Source organism: Martes martes (assembly GCF_963455335.1).
Source record: "Martes martes genome assembly, chromosome: 15".
Taxonomy (NCBI): Eukaryota; Metazoa; Chordata; class Mammalia; order Carnivora; family Mustelidae; genus Martes; species Martes martes.
In genome coordinates, this window is record NC_137903.1 from 39,662,158 (window position 1) to 39,685,087 (window position 22,930).

The window sequence follows — 22,930 nt, forward strand, 5'->3', positions numbered from 1 at the left end:
GCTTCCTAGGCTTGTCCTAAAAAAGAGCAGTTCTGGCCAGGGCGGGGTGTCGGGGGGTGGGCGCTTTCCTGGCTCGGTCAGTTGACCCTGGGACTCGATCTCTGGATTGTAAGTTCCAGCCCCTCCTTAAATGTAGAGATTGTTTAAAAATAGAATCTTTTTTTAAAAAGATTTATTTATTTCTTTGACAGAGAAAAAGAGAGAGCGTGCACACAAGCTGGGGGAGGGGCAGGGAGAGGCAGAAGCAGGCTCCCGGCTGAGCAAAAAGCAGGATGCAGGACTCGATCAGGGGGAACCTAGGATCATGACCTGAGCTGAAGGCGGACCCTTAAGACTGATCCACCCAGGAGCCCTTTAACAATAAAATCATAGGGAAAAAACCAGAGTGGGCGGACAGGATTGGCAGGTGGGCGCCCCCACCTAGAGGCCGATTAGTGGCTTCAGGTGGCAATGGACAGAACAGCTTGTGAGCTCCCTCTGCCACCTCACCCGCTTGCTGGCCTCAGGACCCAACCGCTCCGCCTTCCCTCTAGTACCTACGGAGGATTCTGGGCCCGGCCAGGCAAGGCCTCTGCTCCCCATCCACTCAAGGATGGGGCTCCAGCAGCTCTCCAGTCTCCTCTGGCCATCCCAGTCAGCAGGGACAGTGCTACCATTTCTCCCAGGTGGAAGAGAGCACGTCCAGCTCATGTCCCTCTTCAGCCACCCTTCTCGGATCCCTGTACAGCGAAATCTGGTGTCCCTCCTCCTCCCTTCTCTCCTAAACCACTGCGCCTTCAAACCTACACTCTTGCCGATATCACCAGTGACATCCCATCTTGTAACTGACCTTGCAGCAACACTTGACAGGAGGCTCATTCCCTCCTCCCAGTGACACCCTCTTTTAGGGTTTTGCAGGACACCACACCTGCCTCTCTGCTTCTTCCAGGCTTTCTGCCTGTCTGTCCTCATTTCACGAGTTTCTGTGTTTGGGGTGTCCCTGGCTCTCCATCCGTGGACCACCCCCTTCTCTCTCCAGAATCCCTCCCTGGATGGGCACCAGCCAACACAAGTTTAAGATGAACCATTATATATATATAATGGAATACTACTCAGCCATCAAAAAAATGAAATCTGCCCTTTGCAACAAGGTGGATGGAACTAGAGGGTGTTATGCTAAGCAAAATAAGTCAATCAGAGAAAGACAATTATCACATGATCTCACTGATAGTGGAATTTAAGAAACAAAATAGGGGAAGAGAGGAAAAAATAAAACAAGACTAAATCAGAGAAGGAGACAAACCATAGCAGACTCTTTTTTTTTTTTTTAAGATTTTATTTATTTGACAGAGAGAGAGATATCACAAGTAGGCAGAGAGGCAGGCAGAGAGAGAGGGGGAAGCAGGCTCCCTGCTGAGCAGAGAACCCAATGTGGGGCTCGATCCCAGGACCCTGAGATCATGACCCCAGCCAAAGGCAGAGGCCTTAACCCACTGAGCCACCCAGGCGCCTCACCATCACAGACTCTTAAGCATGGGAAACAAACTGAGGGTTGCTGAAGGGGATGGGGGCTGGGGGGATGGGGTAACTGGGTGATGGGCACCATCACATCAGGGTACCTGATGTAATGGGCACTGGGTGTTATATAGACTGATGAATCACTGACCTCTAACTCTGAAACCAATAATACATTATATGTTAATTGAATTTAAATAAAAATTAAAATAAAAAAATAAAAATTTTCTAGTAGCCATTTTATTTATTTATTTATTTTTAAGATTTTATTTATTTGACATAGAGACAGCAAGAGAGGGAACACAAGCAGGGGGACAGGGAGAGGGAGAAGCAGGGTTTCCACTGAGCAGGGAGCCGGACTCAGGGCTCAGTCCGAGGACCCTGGGATCATGACCTGAGCTGAAGGCAGGCGCTTAACTGACTGAGACACCCAGGTGCCCCAGTAGCCATTTTTATTTTTTTTTTTTAAAGATTTTATTTATTTATTTGACAGACGGAGATCACAAGTAGGCAGAGAAGCAGGCAGAGAGGAGGAAGCAGGCTCCCCGCTGAGCAGAGAGCCCCATGCGGGGCTCAATCCCAGAACTCTGGGATCATGACCTGAGCCAAAGGCAGAGGCTTAACCCACTGAGCCACCCAGGTGCCCCCCAGTAGCCATTTTTAAAAGTGAAAAAGAAACAGGTGAAATTAATTTTAATAATATATTTATTAACCCTAGATAGCCCAACTGGTATTGTTTATTTTTTCCTTCTTTTTCTTTTCTTTTTTTTTTTTTTTTAAGATTTTATGTATTTATTTGTCAGAGAGAGAGAGAGAGTGCTGGGGAGGGACCAGCAGAAAGCCTGGAAGAAGCAGAGAGGCAGGTGTGGTGTTCGGCAAGTCTCTAAAAGTGGCTGTCACCAGGAAGAGGGAGTGAGTCTCCCATCAAGTGTCACTGCAAGGTCAATAAGGAGACAGGATGTCACTGGTGACATTGACATCCCCAAATAGTATCATTTATACATATAGTCAATGTAAAAATTATTAGATATTTTACTTTTTTGTAGTAAATCTTCAAAATCTTGTGTGTATATAACACCTACACTCTCAATGTGGACACCAAATTTTCACTGGAAATTCTTTTTTTTTTTTCTTTCTTAGTAATCTCTACACCCAAAGCAGGGCTTGAACTTAAGACCCAGAGATCAGGGGCACCGGGCTGGCTCCGACATGAAGCGTCTGCCTTTGCTCAGGTCATGATCTCAGAGTCCCAGGAGGGAGCCCCACATTTGGCTCTCTGCTCAGCGGGAGTCAGCTTCTCCATCTCCCTCTGCCCCCTCCCACTCATGCTCTCCATCTCTCTCTCCCTCAAATAAATAAATAAATCTTTAAAAAAAGAAAAAAGACCCCAAGATCAGGAGTGTCATATGTTCTTCTCACTGGGCCAGCCAGGCAGCTCCCTCATCCCTGAAAGTTTTTTTTTAAATTCTTGATCCATGTTTAGACTTCATAAGCTTTAGAGTTGAAAAAGTAGATTTACACATCCAAGTGTTTTCATACACACACATTTTCCAATCATTGAATCATGTTATTGTTTTTTTTTAATTAAATTAATTAAAATGAAATCTTTAGTTCTTTGGTTGCACAATCTCCACTAATTTCAAGTGCTCGGTAGCCACATTGTCCCGGATTGCTCAGAGCTAGATCATTCCGGAAATTGTGGCTGTCCCTGCTGGTGACTTCCCCCTATTTATCTCCAGCCTGCGCATCTCTGCCCTGCAGACCCATCTGACCTGTGCCTACTCAACCCCGCACTGGGATGTCTAAGGGGTGCCTCAAACCTAGCTTGTTCCAAACTGGGCTCCTGTCGTCTGCCACCCCACCGTCCCCCCCAATCCCACCGCCCCGACCTAGCAAGGCCAGTTTTCTCTCTCTCGGTTAATGGCAACAACTCTCTTCCTATTGCTTAGGCCAAAACCTTACTCCTCTCCTTAACTCCTTTCTCTCTCTCCCACCTCCTCTCAGGCCTGGCGTGAAATTCTGTCGGTCTCTCCCTCAGGCCCTTTCCAGGATCCCAAGGCTCCTCCCGTCCCGTCCCCCTCCTTGGCCACGCCCCATCAGCTCTGCGGGGAGGAGGATTTGTCCCGACCACGTTCTGTGTGGTCTCGCAGCTCCTGGCCCTGCTCCAACAGCTAGCTGTTCCCCACTCACTCAGAGCACTTCTGGGAAAAGAAGTCACACGAGTCCCTCCTCTGCTCAGAACCCTGCACGGCTCCCATCTCGCCCGGGAGAGGAGCCCGAGTCCTCACAATGGCGCACGAGGTTCTCCAACGAGTGACCACCCCCGCCCCCGCTCCTGCCTCTCCACCCCGGGTTTCTCAAGCGCTTCCTCTTGCAGCCACATTTGCCAGCCCCCTCCCCACGCTGTCCCGGAGCGCAGAAGCCCGCCAGATGTGTCTGTCGGACTGGCTCTTTGAACTCCGTGTCGCCTTCCCAGTTCCCGATCCAGAACCCACCTCTCCCAGACATTTTGTCTCCTGCTCCCCTGCTATTTTTTTTCTTAGTCCTTACACTACGTAACATGTTCTGTATTCTACTGAGGCTATTCCGTCTCTTCCATTACCGTGTTTAAGCTCCATGAGGGGGAGGGGTGTGTGTGTGTGTGTGTCCAGGAGGGGTGTGTGTGTGCGTGTGTGTGTGTGTGTGTGTGTGTGTGTGTCTTTGCTGCTCGAGCCCCAGTGCCCAGATTGGTGTCTGGAACCTATAAAGCCTTGCATCCATATTTCACATGAACGAATGAATGACTTCCAGGCAGGGGGAAAAGTTGGAACAAATCCCGGGGCAGCTGCTACCCCAGCCGGAAGCTGGGGCGGGGGCCCAGCCGCGCCACACGCGGGCCGCGCGGGCCATGCTCTCTGCGGGCGGGCTGCCGGTGCGCGGAGCCTGGGCGCCCCGGAGAGCCGCGGGTTTGGAACTGCTGTTGGGAAAGGCGGAGGCCGCTCGGTTTCCTCCCGGGCCAGGGAATCCCGGCTGATCCCGGGGGTCCGGGAACTCGGAAAGAGCAGAGCGCGTCAAAACGCAAGGTGGGGGGTTGTTTTGAGGATCATAAAGGACGAACGGCCCCTCGGGCGAGCGCGGAGGGCAGGCCGGGCTTTGTCCCGGGAGGAGGAGCCGCGGACCTCAGCCGCGCGCGTCGCGGGCCAGCCTGGGCGCCCCTTGCGGTCCCCCGCCCCGCAGGACCGCCGCCCGCGACCGGCGCCCAGGCGGCCTGGCCGGGGGACGACGAGGCTGGGGCGGGAGGCCGAGGTTGCGCGGCGGCGCCTACATACGCTCGGTCTTCCATCCTGCCTGCGGGCCTCGGGGGCCGTGCAGGCCGAGCGGCCGCCGTTTGGAGCCGGGCGCCCAGAGCCTCGGGAGCGCGCGGGGCCCGGGGAGTAGGGCGCGGGGTCCCGGGAGACGGGCGCCGGGCCGGGGGAGGAGGGAGCGGGGAGGCCCCGGGAGGAGGGCGCGCGCCCCGGCGGTGCTTACAAAGAAGCACCCCTTCCCGGGGCACCCGGGAGCCGCGCCAGGCTTCCCGGCCTCCTGACCCCGGAGCCGCGCAGTATTTATTTATCTTGGCGGAGGAAGGCGGGGCCTCTGTCAGGGAGACGAAAATCTTTCCAGGAAGTTTGTACCTATTAATACTCGAGTTGCCGGCAGCTGCCTGCAGCGCCGGGGCCGGGGGACAGCCCGGTGTGCTTCGCGGGCCCGTTCTCGTCCGTGGGAGGCTGGGGCCGCGGGACCCGCGTGGGGCGCAGGCTTTCGGGAGCCGCGCGCCATGGGGAGACAGGGGCCCCGGGGCTGCGACGAGAGCGGGGGGCGGCGGAGAGGGCTCCTGGGCCACCAGTTGTGGGCGATTAGGGGGCGGAGGGGGGCGCAGGAACGGCGGCGCGGGGAGCCCCCGCTAGAATGGACGGACTACGTTCCTGGGGCGCCGGCGACAGTGTGGCCCAGCGCCCCGACGAGGTCCGGAAGCCCGTCCTGACCTTGGCGCAGCCACACGGCCGGAGGGCGTTGCAGACCTTAAAAAGCTCGCGTGGTCTTCCCGACCACCTTGCGAGCTGACCGTTAGCTCCGGTCTACAGAAGTGGAAAATGGAGCTCATGGACGTTAAATACGCTGCTCCAGGTCACAGCGCCGCTACCCAAGCGAGGTCCCAGGTTTTTGACATCTGTCTTGCAAGACAGGGTCCCTTGGAAGGAAATGCGCCAGTGTTCTTCCCACAGTGTCCGCCAACAGAATCGCTCCCTAAAGGGGGACCACGGGATCAGGAGGCACCGCGGAGGTGGCGATCCGGGTGCCCCCCTCTGTCACCGGAGAGATGCCTGCTCGGGCTTTCAGCCAATCGCATACCCAGAGCACTGATCACTTCAACTCGATTTGTAACTCCCCTCCCGTGCGGGTGTAGGTAGGATTCGAAGCGGTTGACATAGGCACCTCTGGAGTGTGGGTTCCCGACGAGGACACTTCCAGTGCTAACGAACTGTCTCCTGGGTGAAAAGGGAAGTCATCACATTGTCTCTTCCCCAGTATTCCGAAGGAGTCCTGGACACAGGGGATCCTCCCCCGTCAGGAGTATCAGCTCCACCTGCTTGGGGACTCTGTCCCACTCTGCGTGGAGGTAGGTCCCTACTCCAGGGCCAAACTCGGAAACACTTGGACAAAGGGAAGTTTGTCTCATGAACCTTCTCACTGTGGTCGCCAGGGTCCCCTCCCCCACCGCCCTCTGACCCGCTCGGCCACTCATGTTTCTCCCGGCTGGCGGGAGGACCAGAGAGAAGGACGTGACAGATTCAGGCATCTTAAGGTGGGACTTGCTGTCAAGAAACTCTTCCCCGACCCGCTCTCCGAGGAAAGAGCCCGATGGAGCGCGCGCGCTCACGGAGAGCTGGGTGCCACACGTGTTCCCGGGCCGCCGGGCTTGGGGATCAGCCGGGGCGTTTCAGCCCTCTGCTGGCTACAGTCAGCAGCGGAGGCTTTCTGGAAGCTTACGTCCTCAGGCATGGCTGCCTCCCACGAGCTTTCTTCCCCTGGTCTGAGCCAGACCCAAAGAGCCCTGCTTCTGTTCGCATTCGTGCTGCCAAGCGTTCCGGGAGGGGGTGGGGGGGGGGTCCTCTCCCCGCTTGGGTGGGCCAGGCCCGCCAGCTGCCTTCACTTTTGGCTGCAGAAAGCCTGCCAGGCTGCGGCGCACAGGGGCCTGGAAGCCTGACTGGTAACATCAGCTATTATAATGCAGAGTTAGGCACACAATCCTTGCTAAAAATAAATACAAAGGAAAACCCCAAAGTAGCTAAGCCTATTTCAATACCTTTTATTTTTCTTGTTCCTGGTTCTTTTGTCTTTCCCTTGCAAGTTTGGAGGCGCATTCCACACGGGGCCCACCCTGAGTGTTGACGGGGCTCCCACCCTGGTCCCAGGGTGGTCGCACTGCCCAAACTTGATCGTGCGTGAGAACAGTCGGAGGGAATAGAGGGAAGAGAAGAAAGAAGACCCCACAGCTATTTCTCGGTACAATTTGATGGCGTCACTTCTGAGACCTGATAACTAAAAGGATGGGCCCTATTCCCACCGCCCCCCCTCTAGCTCTCAGGGAGGGAATGGATGTTTGCAAAGCACCTTTTTTTTTTTTAACTTTGTGATATTTTATTTATTTATTTGAGAGATTGAGAGAGAGCATGAGCAGGGGCAGAGGCAGAGGCAGAAGCAGACTCCCTGCTGAGTAGGGAGCCGGACATGGGGCTCCATCCCAGGACTCTGAGATCATGACCTGAACAGAAGGCAGACGCTTAACCGCCTGAGCCACCCAGGTGCTCCGGCAAAGCACCTTCTTAAGAAATGGCTAGCAGAGTGCCTTCCTCCAGGGGACAGAACGATCCCGAGGAAATTTTTTCCCTCTCTCCTCCTAGACTCTTAGGCTGGTCTAGTAATCAAATTGACATAAGATAGATTAATGGGAGAAAAACAAATTTAATTATGTACAGACAGGGTCCCTTGAGGCTTCCACGCATCCCCGAGCAAAGGAAGGAGGTGGAAGCTGTGCTCCAGAGGGGAGGAGGGTGATTCACAGGGCAAGAGAGCAGGTGTTTGGTAATTGGGTTGTTGCCCTCATACAGATAGGTCTTTCAGATAAAAAGTTATCTCTGGTAACAGCTGTCCTTCTGGGCCCTACCTAAACATTTTCAAGTAATTAAGGGAGAGCTAATAGTTTTTCTTCTTCTTCTTCTTCTTTTTAAGATTTATTTACTTATTTATTCATATGACAGAGAGAGAGATCACAAGTAGGCAGAGAGGCAAGCAGAGGGGGAGGGTGAAGCAGGCTCGCTGCTGAGCAGAGAGCCCAATTCGGGGCTTGATCCCAGGACCCTGAGACCATGACCCGAGCCAAAGGCAGAGGTTTAACCCACTGAGTCACCCAGGCACCCCAACTAATAGTTTTTCTTGAGTCTGATGGGTTTTAATTGCCTTCCACTCAAAATAATCGACATACCAAGTTCGCATATTTTGGGGTCCCATATTTTGCTCCCCATCAGAAGCAAAGGGGGCAGACACCTTTGGGGTATCCACTGTTCAACTCATTAAACGAGGAGGCCGCTACACTGATGGGGTTCTAAGGCGGTGAAATCCAAGTCAGTAAGTGCCTCAAGGTCAGGAAATCAAAGCAAGAGCGACAATCACAAAGCTGACTAGGCCTAAGCCATCACCCAGTAAATGATTTCCTTTCTCTGCTCTGTACTTTCTCTATGTAAATCCTGCCCCAGGCTCCCGGCAGAGCACTGCTAACCACTTCCTGTTTGGCACTGTGCCAGTCCAAACAATTTTTACTCAAATTCTTAAAAATGACTCTTTTTTTTTTTTTTTTAATACCACGGTCTCACAACCTGGACTGGAATGAGAGAACTTTCTATTTTTCTGGGGACTGAGCTTCATCCATATGGAGCCAAGGAGGTAGTTTCTAGCTGGTATGTAAGTATACATTTTTTCTGCCCTCCCACCGGCTGGGCAGGCTCCTCTCCCCACCCACCCCCCCACCCTGCCCCGCCCTTCCCACTTCCCCAAGGTCAATAGGATCAGGGGTGGAACCGTGGCAGGATCAGGGCCTCTTCGCAGGAAACTGGCACAGGGAAAGGGAGGGAAGGAAAGAATTAATGTCCAACATCTGGGCCTCTCAGTGAGTTTCTGTTCACTTTTTTTTTTTTTCTCCAGAATATAGGTCATAATGATGTGGGAAACAAAGGCAGAAGAAAATTGATTAAATTTCCTTACTACCTACAGCCATTGACAAGTCCTTGAAACAGGCAGAGTGACATTCCTCTAGGGACTCAACTGCCTCAATGTTGACACTTTGCTAAGGTCAAAAGGCAATCCTAGCTCAATGACCACCCTCAACAACCCCAACGCCAAGGCCCTGTAAGTCTACGTCAACATATCAACATCCTTTTTTTTTTTTAAGTTTTTATTTATTTACTTGACAGACAGAGATCACAAGTAGGCAGAGAGGCAGGCAGAGAGAGAGAGGGGGAAACAGGCTCCCCGCTGAGCAGAGAGCCCGATGTAGGGCTCGATTCGGGGCTCGATGCAGGGCTTGATCCCAGGACCCTGGAATCATGACCTGAGCCGAAGGCAGAAGCTTTAACCCACTGAGCCACCCAGGCACCCCAACATATAAAAATTCTTTTAGAAACTTCCTTATCTCTAAACCCCCCAAGATACATGTTGGCACTCACCCCCAAGCATACGGCCCACCAATATGCATCTGAAGGGTCTCATGACTAAGGTTTTATTAGGCAGTAAAAAATGACCTTTTCTTAACAATAGCTAGCCCCTCAAGGTTCGGGAAACCTTGCTTTCAAAATTCCTTAGAGACTTACACTATCCCTAACCCCCTCCCAACTTGAGGGTATGTAATGGGCTCCCCCTCATGGCCCCCCCTGCAGCTCTTTCTGCCCACGGGTCCTGTCCCCATGCTTTAATAAAACCACCTTTTTGCACCAAAGACGTCTCAAGAATTCTTTCTTAATCATCGGCTGCATCATATGGCACCTGAATTGGGACTTTGAGTCGAGTCCCATCTGGACTCCAAGCCACAGTGCAAATTTGGTGAGTACTTTCTCTCCTCTTCCTTTCTTCTCATTCCAGGGGCCCTTCAAGGAGTGTGGTCTTATTGGAACACTTTCATGCTGATTGCTGGGGCTGTAATCCTCTAGTCCGGGGCTACTCTATGGGGAGGAGAAAGCCTGCCTTTTGGCTGGAAATCAGTCCCCTGGCAGGGATGGTAATAAGACCCAGACGCTTGATGCCCTCTCTTTATTCCTGTCCTTATACAAAGTTGTCTGTCTTGGGCACGGGACAGCCACCTAAGTCATCAGGACGGCTGCCAATCTTAAGACTCCCATGTGAGGTTTCCTCCTGATTGATCTATTGTAACCCCCTTCACGTCCCCAGTCTAGCCTCCATTGGGACCTCCACTGGGAGCTGGCCAAAACCAGTACCTGATGGAATTAAAGCCCAAATGGGGACTATTTTCTTTTTCTTTCTTTTTTTTTTTTTAAGATTTTATTTATTTATTTGACAGACAGAGATCACAAGTAGGCAGAGAGGCAGGCAGAGAGAGAGGCCTGCTGAGCTGATCCCAGGACCCTGGGATCATGACCTGAGCCAAAGGCAGAGGCTTTAACCCACTGAGCCACCCAGGTGCCCCAACTGGGGACTATTTTCTAGGGAAGTCCACTATAAAGACTACATGTGGGGCGCCTGGGTGGCTCAGTGGGTTAAAGCCTCTGCCTTCGGCTCAGGTCATGATCCCAGGGTCCTGGGATGGAGCCCTGCATGGGGCTTTCTGCTCAGCGGGGAGCCTGCTTCCTCCCTTCTCTCTCTGCCTGCCTCTCTGCCTACTTGTGATCTGTCTGTCAAATAAATAAATAAAATCTTTAAAAAAGAAAAAAAAGACTACATGTGTTGGAATGTCACTTAGACCATGATGGGTTTCCATCTTTACTCTTTTCCATCAATGTCCTCTACTAACTACTTAAATTACAAGATTTGGTATTTCCCTTTGTAAAAATTTTCTAGTTTTCCACAGGTTAAAAATGGCATAGGATAACACGGCACAGTATTTCCATCTGTTCACCAGGCACCCCTCGGCAGCCTAGGATGGGATGGGGAAGGGGAGGGACCCTGGCACCCCTCCAGGGCCTATTAGGGCAGGAATCCCTTCATGGGAAGGCAGGATGGTGATCAATAGCGACCTTTGACATATCCTGTGTGGGATGCCACCTGGGAGTTGGGGGGTACTTGGTAATGGACCTTCTTTACTTTTCTGAGAGCATGGCCTCATTAGGCTGCCTCTTCAGTTCCCAAGGACTCTTGCTCAGAATGCTTTTTAACCCACTAGAAACAACTCGGATTGCAAAATTTAGGAAAGTGTTGATCTCCCATAACACTGCCTGGCCACAGTGGGATCTGGCAGTTTAGATCTCTTCCGCCTTTGTTTCCCACAAAAGTACTTGCCTGTTTCTTTGCACGTCTTGTAATTTTTTCAAAGATTTTTTATTTTTTTTAAGTAATCTCTACACTCAACATGGGACTCGGACTCACCAACCCTGAGACCAAGAGTTGTATGCTCTACTGATGGAGCCAGCCAGGTGCCCCTGGTGTTTCTTGTCTGTTTGTTGTACATCTCTTAATGTTTTTTTTTTGACAAATGGACATCTTATTTTATATTATTATTTATATATATATATGATATATATAATTTTATTATATTTATTATATATAATATATAGATTATTTTTTGGAATATCTTATTTACTTATTTATTTGAGATAAAGAAAGACAGTGTGTGTACGCCGAGGGGGAGAGAAAGGAACTAGCAGACTCTGTGCTAAGCGTGAGGCCTGACATGGGACTCGATCCCATGACCCTGAGATCATGACCTGAGTGGAAACCGAGAGTTGGATGCTTAACCAATAGAACCCCCCAGGTGTTCCACAGATGGACAGTCTAGCAAATACGTCATACCAGGTCTGGATTCCGGTCCCTTCCTGGGCCGTAGTTGTTGTTGGATTTTGTGTGTTCATTGTGTTGCTTGGACGAATCCTGTGGAGTGTCTCCCCACCACCCCACCCCGTGTGAAGCTGCTGCCATCTGCTTGGTTTTGTCTTCTTGTTTTGACTTTTAGGGGCATCTGGGTGGCTCAGTCAGTTAAGCATCAACTCCTGGTTTCGGCTCAGGTCGTGAACTCCCAGTCATGAGATGGAGCCCCGAGTCAGGCTCCCTGCTCAGTGTGGAGTCGGCTTCAGATTATTTCTCCCTCTCCCTCCCCCTCTGCCCCTCCCTACTCACGCTCCTACTCTCTTTCTAAAATAAATAAATTAATTAAATAAATAAGATACCTTTCTGGAGGCTGTCCATGTGAGCCAGCAACTGGTCAGACGCTGTCCCCAAAAGCTTCCACCCTGTGCTGATGGGACCGTGTGTCGATCGGGGCAATGCCTTGCCTTCAAAGCTCAGGCAGTTTTACGGGTCTGACCCAGCTCTTCCCTTTTGCCAGGCCTTTTGTATCTGCTCCACATGCATGCAAGGCATGCCGCTGGGCTAGGCGCAGAGATCTGGGACCCGTTCTGGGTTCTCGGGCACAGGCATGCCACCTTCCAGCCCCTCAGGGTGCCATGGGGACGGCCCTCCTGCTGAGAAGGGCCCCATCCCTCCTTCTGCTCTTCTCCAAGGGCCGGAGGGCAAGGTCGTTATTGATTGGTGTTCGATTTCTTATTGCTATGCCAAGAGTGAGACAGTCTGGTGGCCTGAGCCCCATGGCTAAGGTTCAAAGGGCAAAGCTGGGGTCCTCCTGCCGTCGCAGAAAAATGATCTATGCCCCTGAGCTGGTTCAACAGTCTTCTCGCTTCTCCTGTGGTTAATGACGGGCACAAGACTTTGCAGAAAGAAACCAGGAAGACACAGTTCTCAGGGACAAGAAGCTCTGGGCTCAGGGTGGGGAAGGGAGGCAGGTGAATAGTTAGTTCCGGGACAATACCCCAGTTGCCCTGATGAAGCTAAGCACCCCATTGGTGTAGTTATTGAGATTTGTGTTGTTAAAATATAATGTGAGGGGCACCTGGGAGCTCCATTGGTGAAGTGTCTGCCTTCAGCTCAGGTCATGATTTCAGGGTCCTGGAATCGAGCCCTGGTTTGGGCTCCCTGCTCAGCTGGGAGTCTGCTTCTCCCTCTCCCTCTGCATGCCACTCTCCCTGCGTGTGTGCTCTCTGTCGAATAAATAAAGTCTTTTTTTTTTTTAAGGGAAAAAAAAGAAAAGGAAAGGAGTTCCAAGGAGCTGTACAAAATCAGACTTTTATAGGCAGAAGGAAGCAGGAGAGAGAAAGTTATTCTGGACTAAGCAGCGGGTTGGTTAGGCAAGGTCACTCTCCTTTAGTGGGTGGCAGGGTCTCTCAGGCCGACGACCTCAGCAGTGCTGATCGGGAGATTCCCAGCGACCGGTTTCAGAGTCCATCTCGTCTCTGGGAGAGCTGAAACGGTCATTCAGGTAAGACTCGGTTTGGTGCCTTGGGGTTTAGCGTAAGTGACTCCGGTTTGGGTCTACTACCTTGTTTTTATTCTTTCCAACAGTATGTTCATTGAGTTTTTGGTTTTGTATGTATTTGACTTATTTACTTGGCTGGTGGATGGCACAGTCACACGGTTCAAAACTGAAAAGGAACAGAAAGGTAAGCGGGGACCGACCCCCTCCCGTCCCAGGCCGCACCATCCTGATAGTCCCTAGCTGCGTCGTCATCAGCTGCCTGGGGACACAGGGGCCTTTAGCCGGGAGGGGTGGGGGAAGTAGGTCAGAAGCTGGGGGGACTCTCCCTGGTCAGATGAGCTGTTCAGGCAGGGCACTGGTGCTCCCTGAGACGCAGGGTCAGCTGGAAGTTTCATTAGAGAAGCCCCTGACGCTAACAGAGAGGCGGTGAAGGGTAGTGGTAATGAACTTGGGGGTGCTGAGCCATACATGTTGACGGTGTCAGTCCCACAAGAGGCTCCTCACCTCCAGTGGCCTCTGTCTGGGTTCACCAGGGTAACCAGGACCGCTGGGGGGGGCGGGGCTCTGTGGCACCTGTCACTTCTGTCATGCCTTTGACCTTAGCATTGCTGCTACAGGAAGGGAGGAAGGAAGAGGAAGGAAGAAGAAGGAAGGGGAGAGTCCTGAGGTCAGGACTCAGGTGCCTGAGTGGGCTGCTTTGGTGAGTAGGAGGGGGTGTGGAAGGGCCTTTTCCTGGGATTGGCGGTATTTTTATAGGGAGAGAGGATGGGAAGGGCTGAAGCATAACAAGTTTTCCTGGCTGATGGCTGACTGCAGGGAGACACTGAGGGGCCCTGGGGGAGCGGGTGATGTCCCCGGGGAGAGGGCACTCGGTGGCAGAGCGAGGCAGGGAGGGGGGCCTCCTGACTTGGCTGGGCTGCAGGAGCGCTTTCTCTCCTCGTGGAACATCTGTCCCTGTCGCAGACCTGGGTCCTCAATGGCTCTCGATATTCATCAGTGAGTGGATCACCAGTCACACAGGCAGGGACTGTCGGATGACCTCAGACACTGCTGGATGACCCTGGGTGACATGTGGGAAGCTAGAAGGCCAAGGGGCTCTGGGGAGGAGGGTCTGGGCTAGGCGCACAGCCCCCAGAGCCCCAGGCTATCTTTCAGCTGAGGCCAGAGAAAGTTCCACTGGGACCTGTCCCCTGAGGCTCACAGTGGAGGTCTCTGGGGAAGTCACCCCCTGGCCTCACCTTACAATGAAGAAACTAGGTCTCAGAGAGGCTGAGCAACTTGCTCCACGCCACACAGCTGGCATCAGGAAGGAGGAAGCACTCTCTTTGAATCCTACACAAATATGGAACCCCTCTCTCCCTAAGGGTCTCTAAGCCAGGCTGCAGGGGTCCAGGGGCGGTGGGGGCTGTGGGGAAAGCAACTGGGTGGTTCCCACCAACAGGCCCTGGGGAGCATGACCCTCCCACAGGCTGCCCAGCCTCCGCCCTCACCCTCTGGCTAGGGCAAGCCGGGCTATCCCCACCAGAGGAGGCCCAAGGCTGCTCGGGTGGGAGTGCAAAGGGTTCTGACAAACCCCAGCTTCACGGGCTTCTGCCCTGCTCAGCCAAGGCAGTGAGCTCTGTGGGAGGCTGGCTCCAGGGACTTAATGAAAAATTCACCAAGTTCAGGGGATTGAAAAGCACTGAATGAGCAAGTGCTATCTACCCCCCACCCCGGTGGGGGCCTGCCCAGCACCGCATGGCCCAAGGAAGGGCAAGGCTTGTGTGGCCAGCCCCTACCATGCCCAGTGGTTCAGTCTGTCCTTGCCACAGGGTCCAAGCTTCACATGGAGTCCTTGAGACCCAGATGCCATCTCCACCAGCATGAGTCCAGAGAAATGTCCAGCAAGTTCAGGAATATGGTAATGGGGGGAGGCGGGAAGTGGAGGTAGAGGGGAGTAGGGAGGCGATGAGGGTCCCCAGGCCAGAGTCCCCACCCAGGAGAACCCAATCCAGGCAGGGTTGGAGGCCCTGGCCAGGGAGACTGCTCTGTTCATGATCTCCAGGTTCCTTCCAGCTGAGGCACACAGAGCAGCCAAAGAATCTGTCCTGGGAAGTGGGGGTTAGGAGGGAAACTGAGGCAGGAAAGGGCCCAGCTTTAGTATCCCCCAGCCAAGTGGCAGGGAATCTTGACCCCCTGCTGGGAAGGATGCGGAGAGGAGGAGGAAACCGTGTCCTTTACAGCTGTTCAAGGTACACTGGTAGGCCCAGGCCAGCTCCCCACAATCCTGTACGGGCCTGTGGCCCCGAAGGGGTTCAGGGCAAATCGCCCAAAAATGTGCCGCTTTGGGGCACCTGGGTGGCTCAGGGGGTTAAGCCTCTGCCTTCAGCTCAGGTCATGATCTCAGGGTCCTGGGATCGAGCCCCGCATCGGGCTCTCTACTTGGCAGGGAGCCTGCTTCCCCCTCTCTCTCTGCCTCTCTGCCTACTTGTGGTCTCTGTCTGTCAGGTAAATAAATAAAATCTTAAAAAAAAAAAATGTGCCGCTTTGACATGTGGACTATCTGGGGTAAGGGCAATCAGGATACAGCAGATTCTGGAGAAACTTCTTCCCCTCCCCTGACTACCTAGAGGGATGTAAATTGTGGGCCCTTCCCAGAATGAGAATTATTACCAGCGATCGATTTTATCCCAGCGACCCATCTGTATGGCAGGGTGGAGATCTCATTACCAAACAGTGCCTTGTGGATGGCGGTCCCCCACTTAGAGAGGCCCCAGGCCCCTATCCATCCTTAGCTCAAGACGGCACATGTGACTCAGTTTACCCTTTCTGTCTTGGAACCTCTCTGTACGTGGAGTTTCAGTAGGTGTGAAATTAAATTTGACTTGTTGCTGTTAATCTGTCTCCTGTCACTGTGATTCTTAGACCCTCCAGAAAAGACTCTGCAGGGCAAATAAAACATGTTCCTCCCCAACAGCCTTGTATCTATTTTTACCAGGGAAGCTTGTTTCCTGGGTGGGCCAGATTTCCCATTACCCAGGGTATTTATTTTTTTTTTTATTTTTTTTTAAGATTTTATTTATTTATTTGACAGACAGAGATCACAGAGATCACAGAGAGGCAGGCAGAGAGAGAGGAAGGGAAGCAGGCTCCCTGCTGAGCAGAGAGCCCGATGCGGGGCTCGATCCCAGGACCCCGAGATCATGACCCGAGCCGAAGGCAGAGGCTTTAACCCACTGAGCCACCCAGGCGCCCCTACCCAGGGTATTTAAAGGATGGTCTGCTCATGACATCCCAGGCTTGTACTGAAAACGCAGGCAGCCTTGGGGTGGGTATGCCTGGGCCTCAGAGGACCTTGCTCCCACCCTCAAAAGGCTTGATTGGAAAAGAAGTAACAAGGCAGTTTGTACCATTTGGGTCTACGCCTGCTCTGGGGAGGTCCATACACGGATCCTCCGGTAGGACCTCCAGGGTGGGGACCCGGGGTGGGTCCGGGATAGCCTCCAATCGCCCTGGCTACAGAGACAGGCAGGAGACCCTGGCACGTGGAGGGCCAGCACTTGCCCTGAGGTCACACAGCGACCCGGCTGGGTTCCCCCAAGGGTAGCCTGGAGGCTCGGGCCTGGGACAGGGGCCTGCGCTGGCCCTTTGCCGCTGGCAGGCCCTGGCTGTCCCTGGCTGGCCGGCGCAGGACCCAAGGCAGGGGTGGCTGTGGGGGCCCGTCGGGGGCCTCTGGCCAGGGTCTCCCGGGCCTGGGTCCCAGATAGGGGTCCTCGGAGGACGAGGGCAACGGCGTCCGGGCGCCCTCCGGTGGCCGCTGCGCGCGGAAGCCGGCAGCCCGGAGTCCCCCCGCCTGCAGCCCAGCGGGGACGACAGCGGCCGAGGACCCCGCGCGAGGGCGTTCGGGCCTCGCGATCGCGGTGCCTTTCTAAAAGCATATTTGCGCTGAGACCGAATTTTTGTCCAGGCCATGACACCGACAGGGCCTCCCGGGTCTATGAGCCGCGAGGGAAGCGCCCCCGTGTCCCAACCTGTGCGGAGGAGCGTGCGCTGGGAGCGGCACCGAGCGGAAACGCCGCCTATTGTTGTGGCAGCGCTGGTCGGCTCGGGGCCCACTGGGCGGGGCCGGGAGGCTGCCCACTGCCCCGAGGCCCCGCCCACTTCCCCCCGCCCACCCGGCCCCGAGGTCCCGCTCTCCGGCCCGCCGCTGTCCCCCAGGCCCCGCCCACATGGGCCCGAGGCCCCGCCCGCGCTCCTTTGTCCGCCGCCGCCAGCCGCCCCCTGAGCCGAGAGCGCCGTCAGCACGACGTCACCCCCCGCGCCCAGACTCCAGCCCGGCTGCGCGAGGGCACCCCCACAGTCTGTGCCCCCCGCCCGCGGCCCCGGATCGCGAGGGGTCGCCGCCGGCGCCGAGGCGAGACAGGTTGCCCTCTGCGTCTTGAAAACCGCGGGCATTTGCGGAGCGCAGGCAGGGGCGCCGAGCGCGGCCCAAGAAACCAGAACCGAGGCCGCCTTGAGGCGGCCGCCGCCGCTTGGGACTGCGCCGCTGGCGGCTGAGCTAGGCCTGACCTTCCAGCCCGCGGGGCGGGGGGAGGGGGGCGCAGCAGGGGGCGGCCCACGCGGAGGGGGCGGTGTCGCAGGGAGGCTCCAGAGGTGGGGACGCGGGCGCGGCGGCCCACGCAGCCGGGTGAGAATGGAGCCACCAGGGCCGCCGCCTGCGCCCTCTGGGACTTGCGCCTGGTGGAGGGGTGGCTGGGGAGGAGGTGGCGGAGCACTGAGGACTGGAAGGGCGGGGGTGGAGGGCGGGGTACCCGGGGGCTTTCCCGGGCCTGGAGGAACCAGTGGAGAAGCTGAGGCTGCACGGTGCGTGTCGGTTGGAGAGAAGGTTGGCCGGGTGGGGGTGAGGTTGAGGAGGGTCCGAGGGCTGGCAGAGTCCCAGAGAGGAAACAAGGCAGCTGGGAAGTGGCCCCGCAGGACAGGTCGGAGGAGGGGTGAAATGGGAAGTAGAGCTTACTGCGTGTAAAAGTGGCAGTTTACTGCATACCTGCCTGTGCGCGCCCAGGCAGGCTCCGCTTTCCAGCTCCTGCCTGAGATGAGCTCACGGTGACCTGCCCGTCCAGGAGGACGCTCCCACTGGGTGCTTACCAAGCCTTCAGTCAGCTACTTTGAAAACCCAGCAACACTCTCCTGTGATGGTGGAAACTGCCTTTGGAATGTCGCCTTCTCTGATTCTCAACACCGGGGCCCTGATAACAACTTACCGCTCCGCCAGCGGCCCCTTGCTGCGGAGACTGCAGGTTCTTGCACCCGTATCTGTGGTACTTGAAAGGAACCCCTGGAAAGGTGCCTAGGCCCCACAGGGAGGTGGCTAGCTACGGAAACCAGACCCGGAGACCTTTAGCAGAAGAGCTGTGGGAGGGACTGAGGAGCTGTGGACTGGTGGCAGGAGCACTGCAGTAAAGGCAGGTTAATGTCCCCATCTCTGCCCTGCTTGCTCCTGGGGGAGCGCTCATGGCCCAGCTCGCCACAGAGGGAGAAAGGAACTGGACGCCTTCAGTTTCCGAAGTGACCCTGCCACCCATGGTGCCCCACGCAATGGGGATCGCTCCCAAATAGGAAGGCAGTGTGGATGCTGCCGGCCCCCCAGGTGCCTGACGCTTAGGGCCACCAAGGGTGCAACAGGAGCACTTGTTGGAGGAGGCTCCAGTAGGAGCAACAAGCCTGCAGAGGCTTCTGAAAGCCCCCCTGGCTGGGTGTGGTGTCAGGGGAAGGGGGCAGCATCACAGGCAATGCAGTTTGGGCCACTAGGTTTGACGGAAGAAGCCGCAGAGGGCTGAGGGCATCCTGAGGGGAGAGGGGTGAGCCACTTGGAACCTGGCAGCCCAAAAAGGGTTTGAGTCAGGAAGTACGGGGCTGCCTCTCCTTGAAGCATCTAGGGCATTTGCAGGAACTCAATGGGTTTTGTTTGCTTAATTTTCCTGGTATCTTAGAAACCTAAAAAGATACACAGAAAGGGTATGTAAAAGGAAAGGCCTCCTACACCCTTCCCCCAATCCTCCCTCCCCAGAGGGGAGTGTCCTGACCAGCTCCTCCCCCATCCATTTTCAAACTTTTACCGGTAACTACCTGCCAGTTGTGGGTTTCCTTTTTATTTAAATTCAATTAATTAACATATAGCGTATTATTAGTTTCAGAGGTAGAGTTCAATGATTCGTCAGTTGCATAAAACACCCAGTGCTCACTCCATCAAGTGCCCCCCCATAATGCCCATCCCCCAGGTACCCCATCCTCCCACCCACCTCCTCTCCAGCAACCTAGTTTGTTTCCTGATTAAGAGTCTCTTATGGTTTGTCTCCCTCTTTTATTTCATCCTGTTTTATTTTTCTTGGGTTTGTTTCTTTTAGTAATTAGCCTCATGCTGTATGTATTGTTCTTTGATGTGAGTGTTGGAGATGTTCTCAGCCCAGCACACTCCTTTTATCTGTGATATATTCCACAGAATTAGTGTCACTGTTGGTGACAGTTAGTGTTAGTGTCAGCCAGGTGCCCCTCTTGCTCCTTTTAAAATTCTCTCTTTATCGGGCGCCTGGGTGGCTCAGTGGGTTAAGCCTCTGCCTTCAGCTCAGGTCATGATCTCAGGGTCCTGGGAGTAAGCCCCGTTGGGCTCTCTGCTCAGCGGGGAGCCTGCTTCCTCCTCTCTCTCTCTCTCTGCCTGCCTCTCTGCCTAGTTGTGATCTCTGTCAAATAAATAAATAAAATCTTAAAAAAAAAAAAAAAAACCTCTCTTTAACAATACTTTTGGCCATCTTATTTACTTTCTGTCTTGGTGCAGACCTCTTTGGGTTGGTTTTGCTGGGGGCTCTCTGTGCCTCCTGGATCTGGATTTCTCTTACCTTCCCCAGATTCAGGAAGTTCTTATCTGTTCTTTCTTCAGACAAATCTGCTCCCTTTTCTAGTTCTTCTCCTTCTGGGATCCCTGTCATGCGACTGTTATGCTTGACAGTGTCGCTGACTTCCCTGGGTTTATTCTCATTTTGTGTATTTTTTTCCCCTCTCATCTCCTCAGCTTGATTACTTTCCAAGACCCTGTCCTCCAGGTGGCTGATCCATTCTTCTACTTCTCTGGTTTGCTATTTATTCCAGGTGGTCTATTTTTATTTCCATTTGGTAAGTCCAGTGGCTCTAATTCGTTCTTTAAGGCTGCTAACTCTTGGTGGAGGGTCTCATGGAAGTTCTGCATTCCTTTCTCAAATTCAGCGAGGATCTTTATCAACGTAACTTTAAATTCCGTATCAGATTCCATTTCTCTTAGGTCTCTTGCTGTGATTTGTTTCTGTTCTCTTATCTGGGACATATTCCTCTGTATCCTCATTCTGTCTATTGCTGTGTCTGTTTCTCTGTGTTAGGAAAGTCAGCGACGTCTCCTGCACTTGCAAGTAGTGGCTTTATGACTAAGAGGTCCCGCAGTGCAATGTCCCCTGTTCTCTAGAACCTGGCACTTCAGGGGTGTCTCCTGCGTGTGTTGCCCCAGGGGTGTCCTACTGTTGTGGTGGAGCTGTGTTTGCCTTCAGTCCTGCCTGCAATGGCTCTCTGCCTGTTGTGGGCAAAGTCTGGTTGCGGTGGTGTTAGTGGGCCAGTCAGGAGCCACCTTGGGCTTGACTTGAGTCAGACCAGGCATCTACCAGAGTTGAAGTAAACCCAAACTGCAGGCACTTTCCCTGTGTTGTTCCCTGAGAAGCTTTTGGTGGTGGGCGGGGCCTGCAGGCTGACTGGCGTGTGGCTGTCCTCCACTCTCCCCGGGCAGGACTCTCTCTGGAGTGGTGCTGGCCCTCCTCTGGGCTGCTCACAAACTGTCAGGCTTGTGGCGGTGCTTTGATGGATCTTGCCGAGACTGATCGGAGAGGATGCAGGGTTAGCAAGGTTTTGCAATCTGGTGGCGGTTCCCCGTGGGAGGGCCCTGCCGCACCTGGACAGACGCAGGCCAGGCCAGAGCGGTGGCTCCACAGAAGCAGGGAGGGGTGGTTTGGTGGTGCGAGCTAGTTAGGTGGAGAGTCTCCACGCTGGATCCCACAGGCAGGTTGCTAGGGCTCTAGGCTGTCGGGTGGAGAGGCAAGCGCCTGCAAGCTCCTTTGACCCTGGAGAGGTCCTCACAGACCTCTGTCCCTCCGGGACACAGGTTGCGATGAATCAAAAACTCTCTAGTATACCCCAGGCATTTTTCAAACTGCTAGTTCTACCCAGTACCTCAGGGGCTGTTTGTCCTGCAGTCCTTTTAGGGCAAGGACTCGGCTTTCTCTCACCCGCCCGCTCTCCCAGAGCCAAGCTGCTAACTTTTAAAAGCCCAGGTGTTAAGTCCCGCTGGTTTTAAGAACTCAAGCCATTCGGCCCCTCCGGATTTCCCAGCCAAATGCTCTGGAAACGCGTCTTCCCCGTGGGCTCCCCCAGTGTGCGGGTCTGCTGCCTCCCTTCTGCCGCGCCGCCCTCCCTTCCGCGGGGCCCCCCCTCTCCGCCGGTCTTATCTGCTTCGCTGTACCCTCTTGTCTATGTCAGGCCGCGGAAAGTCCGTTCTCCTAGCTGTCCGGTTGCTTTCCGAGTTATTTATGCCGATGTTGGTGCTTCTAGGCGACCACGCTTCAAGAGCTGAGCCCGGGGTCCTCCTACTCCGCCAACTTCCCAGCAGCCTTTGCTCCTGGCCGGAGCGCAGCGGCTCCGCGCAGGGGCAGCCACTAGATGGCGCCCACGCCAGGAAGATGAGGCCCGGTGGCTGCCGGGAGGACTTCTGGTCCAGACCTTGAACTAGAAGCCCTCCCCGATTCTCCCAGGCCTGGCTGTCGGTGTAAACCGCTGGGAGGTTGTGCGGAGGGAGGGGGACGCGCACGATGGGTCCACGGGCGCTGGCAGCCTGCAGCCCAGTGGCGGGGGCGCTGCCTTCTACTTCACAGCAGCTCAGGGAGCCCTTGGGGGGCGCGGGGGCTACAGTCGGGGCCCTCTGCGCTCCCCCTTTGGGGACACGGGCCAGGCAGCTGGGTGTGTGGGGGCGGGGAGTGAAGGGGGAGGTCTCTGCTGGGCACAGAGGTGTGGAATGGCTCTAGGTTAGCCCCTGCCCAGGGGCCTGCTCTTGGGTGGAGGAAGTAGGCACTGACGGACCCCAACATGTGTTCTGGGCACCGCTCTACTGGTCAGTGCCCGATCAGATAGGATGACATGAGGGAGGTGGCTGGAGCCCCCACAGTACATGTCCAGGGGAGGGAGGGTGTGGCCCTTAGCCCCTCTATCCAGGAAAGCTGGCTGCAGGATTCCGGAGCTATCCTCATCCTCTCTGTCCCCAAGTTCAGAATCGCCCTGCCCCCCGCCAGGGTCGTCCGCCCACAGCACCCCACAGCCTCTCCCAGCGCCAGTAACTGTCCCTGGCTCCTAAGACTGGGGCTCTGGCCTGACTTCATTAAATAAAGTTAAATAAATAAATTTGCAGAGAAACATGAGCCCCAGCCCAAGTTCCTGGCACACCGTAGGTACTCCGAGGGCTCTGTGGAGGAGAAACAGACAAAGAGACAAGCTGCTGTCGAGTGCACCATCTCATGGGTGAGCACCCTCCAGCCTAGAGCAGCATGCGCACCCTGTGTGGGGCTGGGCTCCATTGCCTCCGCTGGGATCGGAGATGTCTGGGAAGTTCAGTGGTGGTCCTGCTCCCAGTGCCCCTATTTGCTCTCTCTTGGGACATCCACCTGGATCCCCGAGCACCGTGAAGTCTATCTACCCCAACCCAAATTGCAGATTTGTTAACAGGCACATTGTTTGAGGTGATTCCATTCTGGGCTTGGTGGTGTCTCATGGCATCAGATAATGAAACACAAAGCCAAAGGCTGGGGATGAACCGCCATTCCAGTCGTTTAAGTGTCTCGTCTG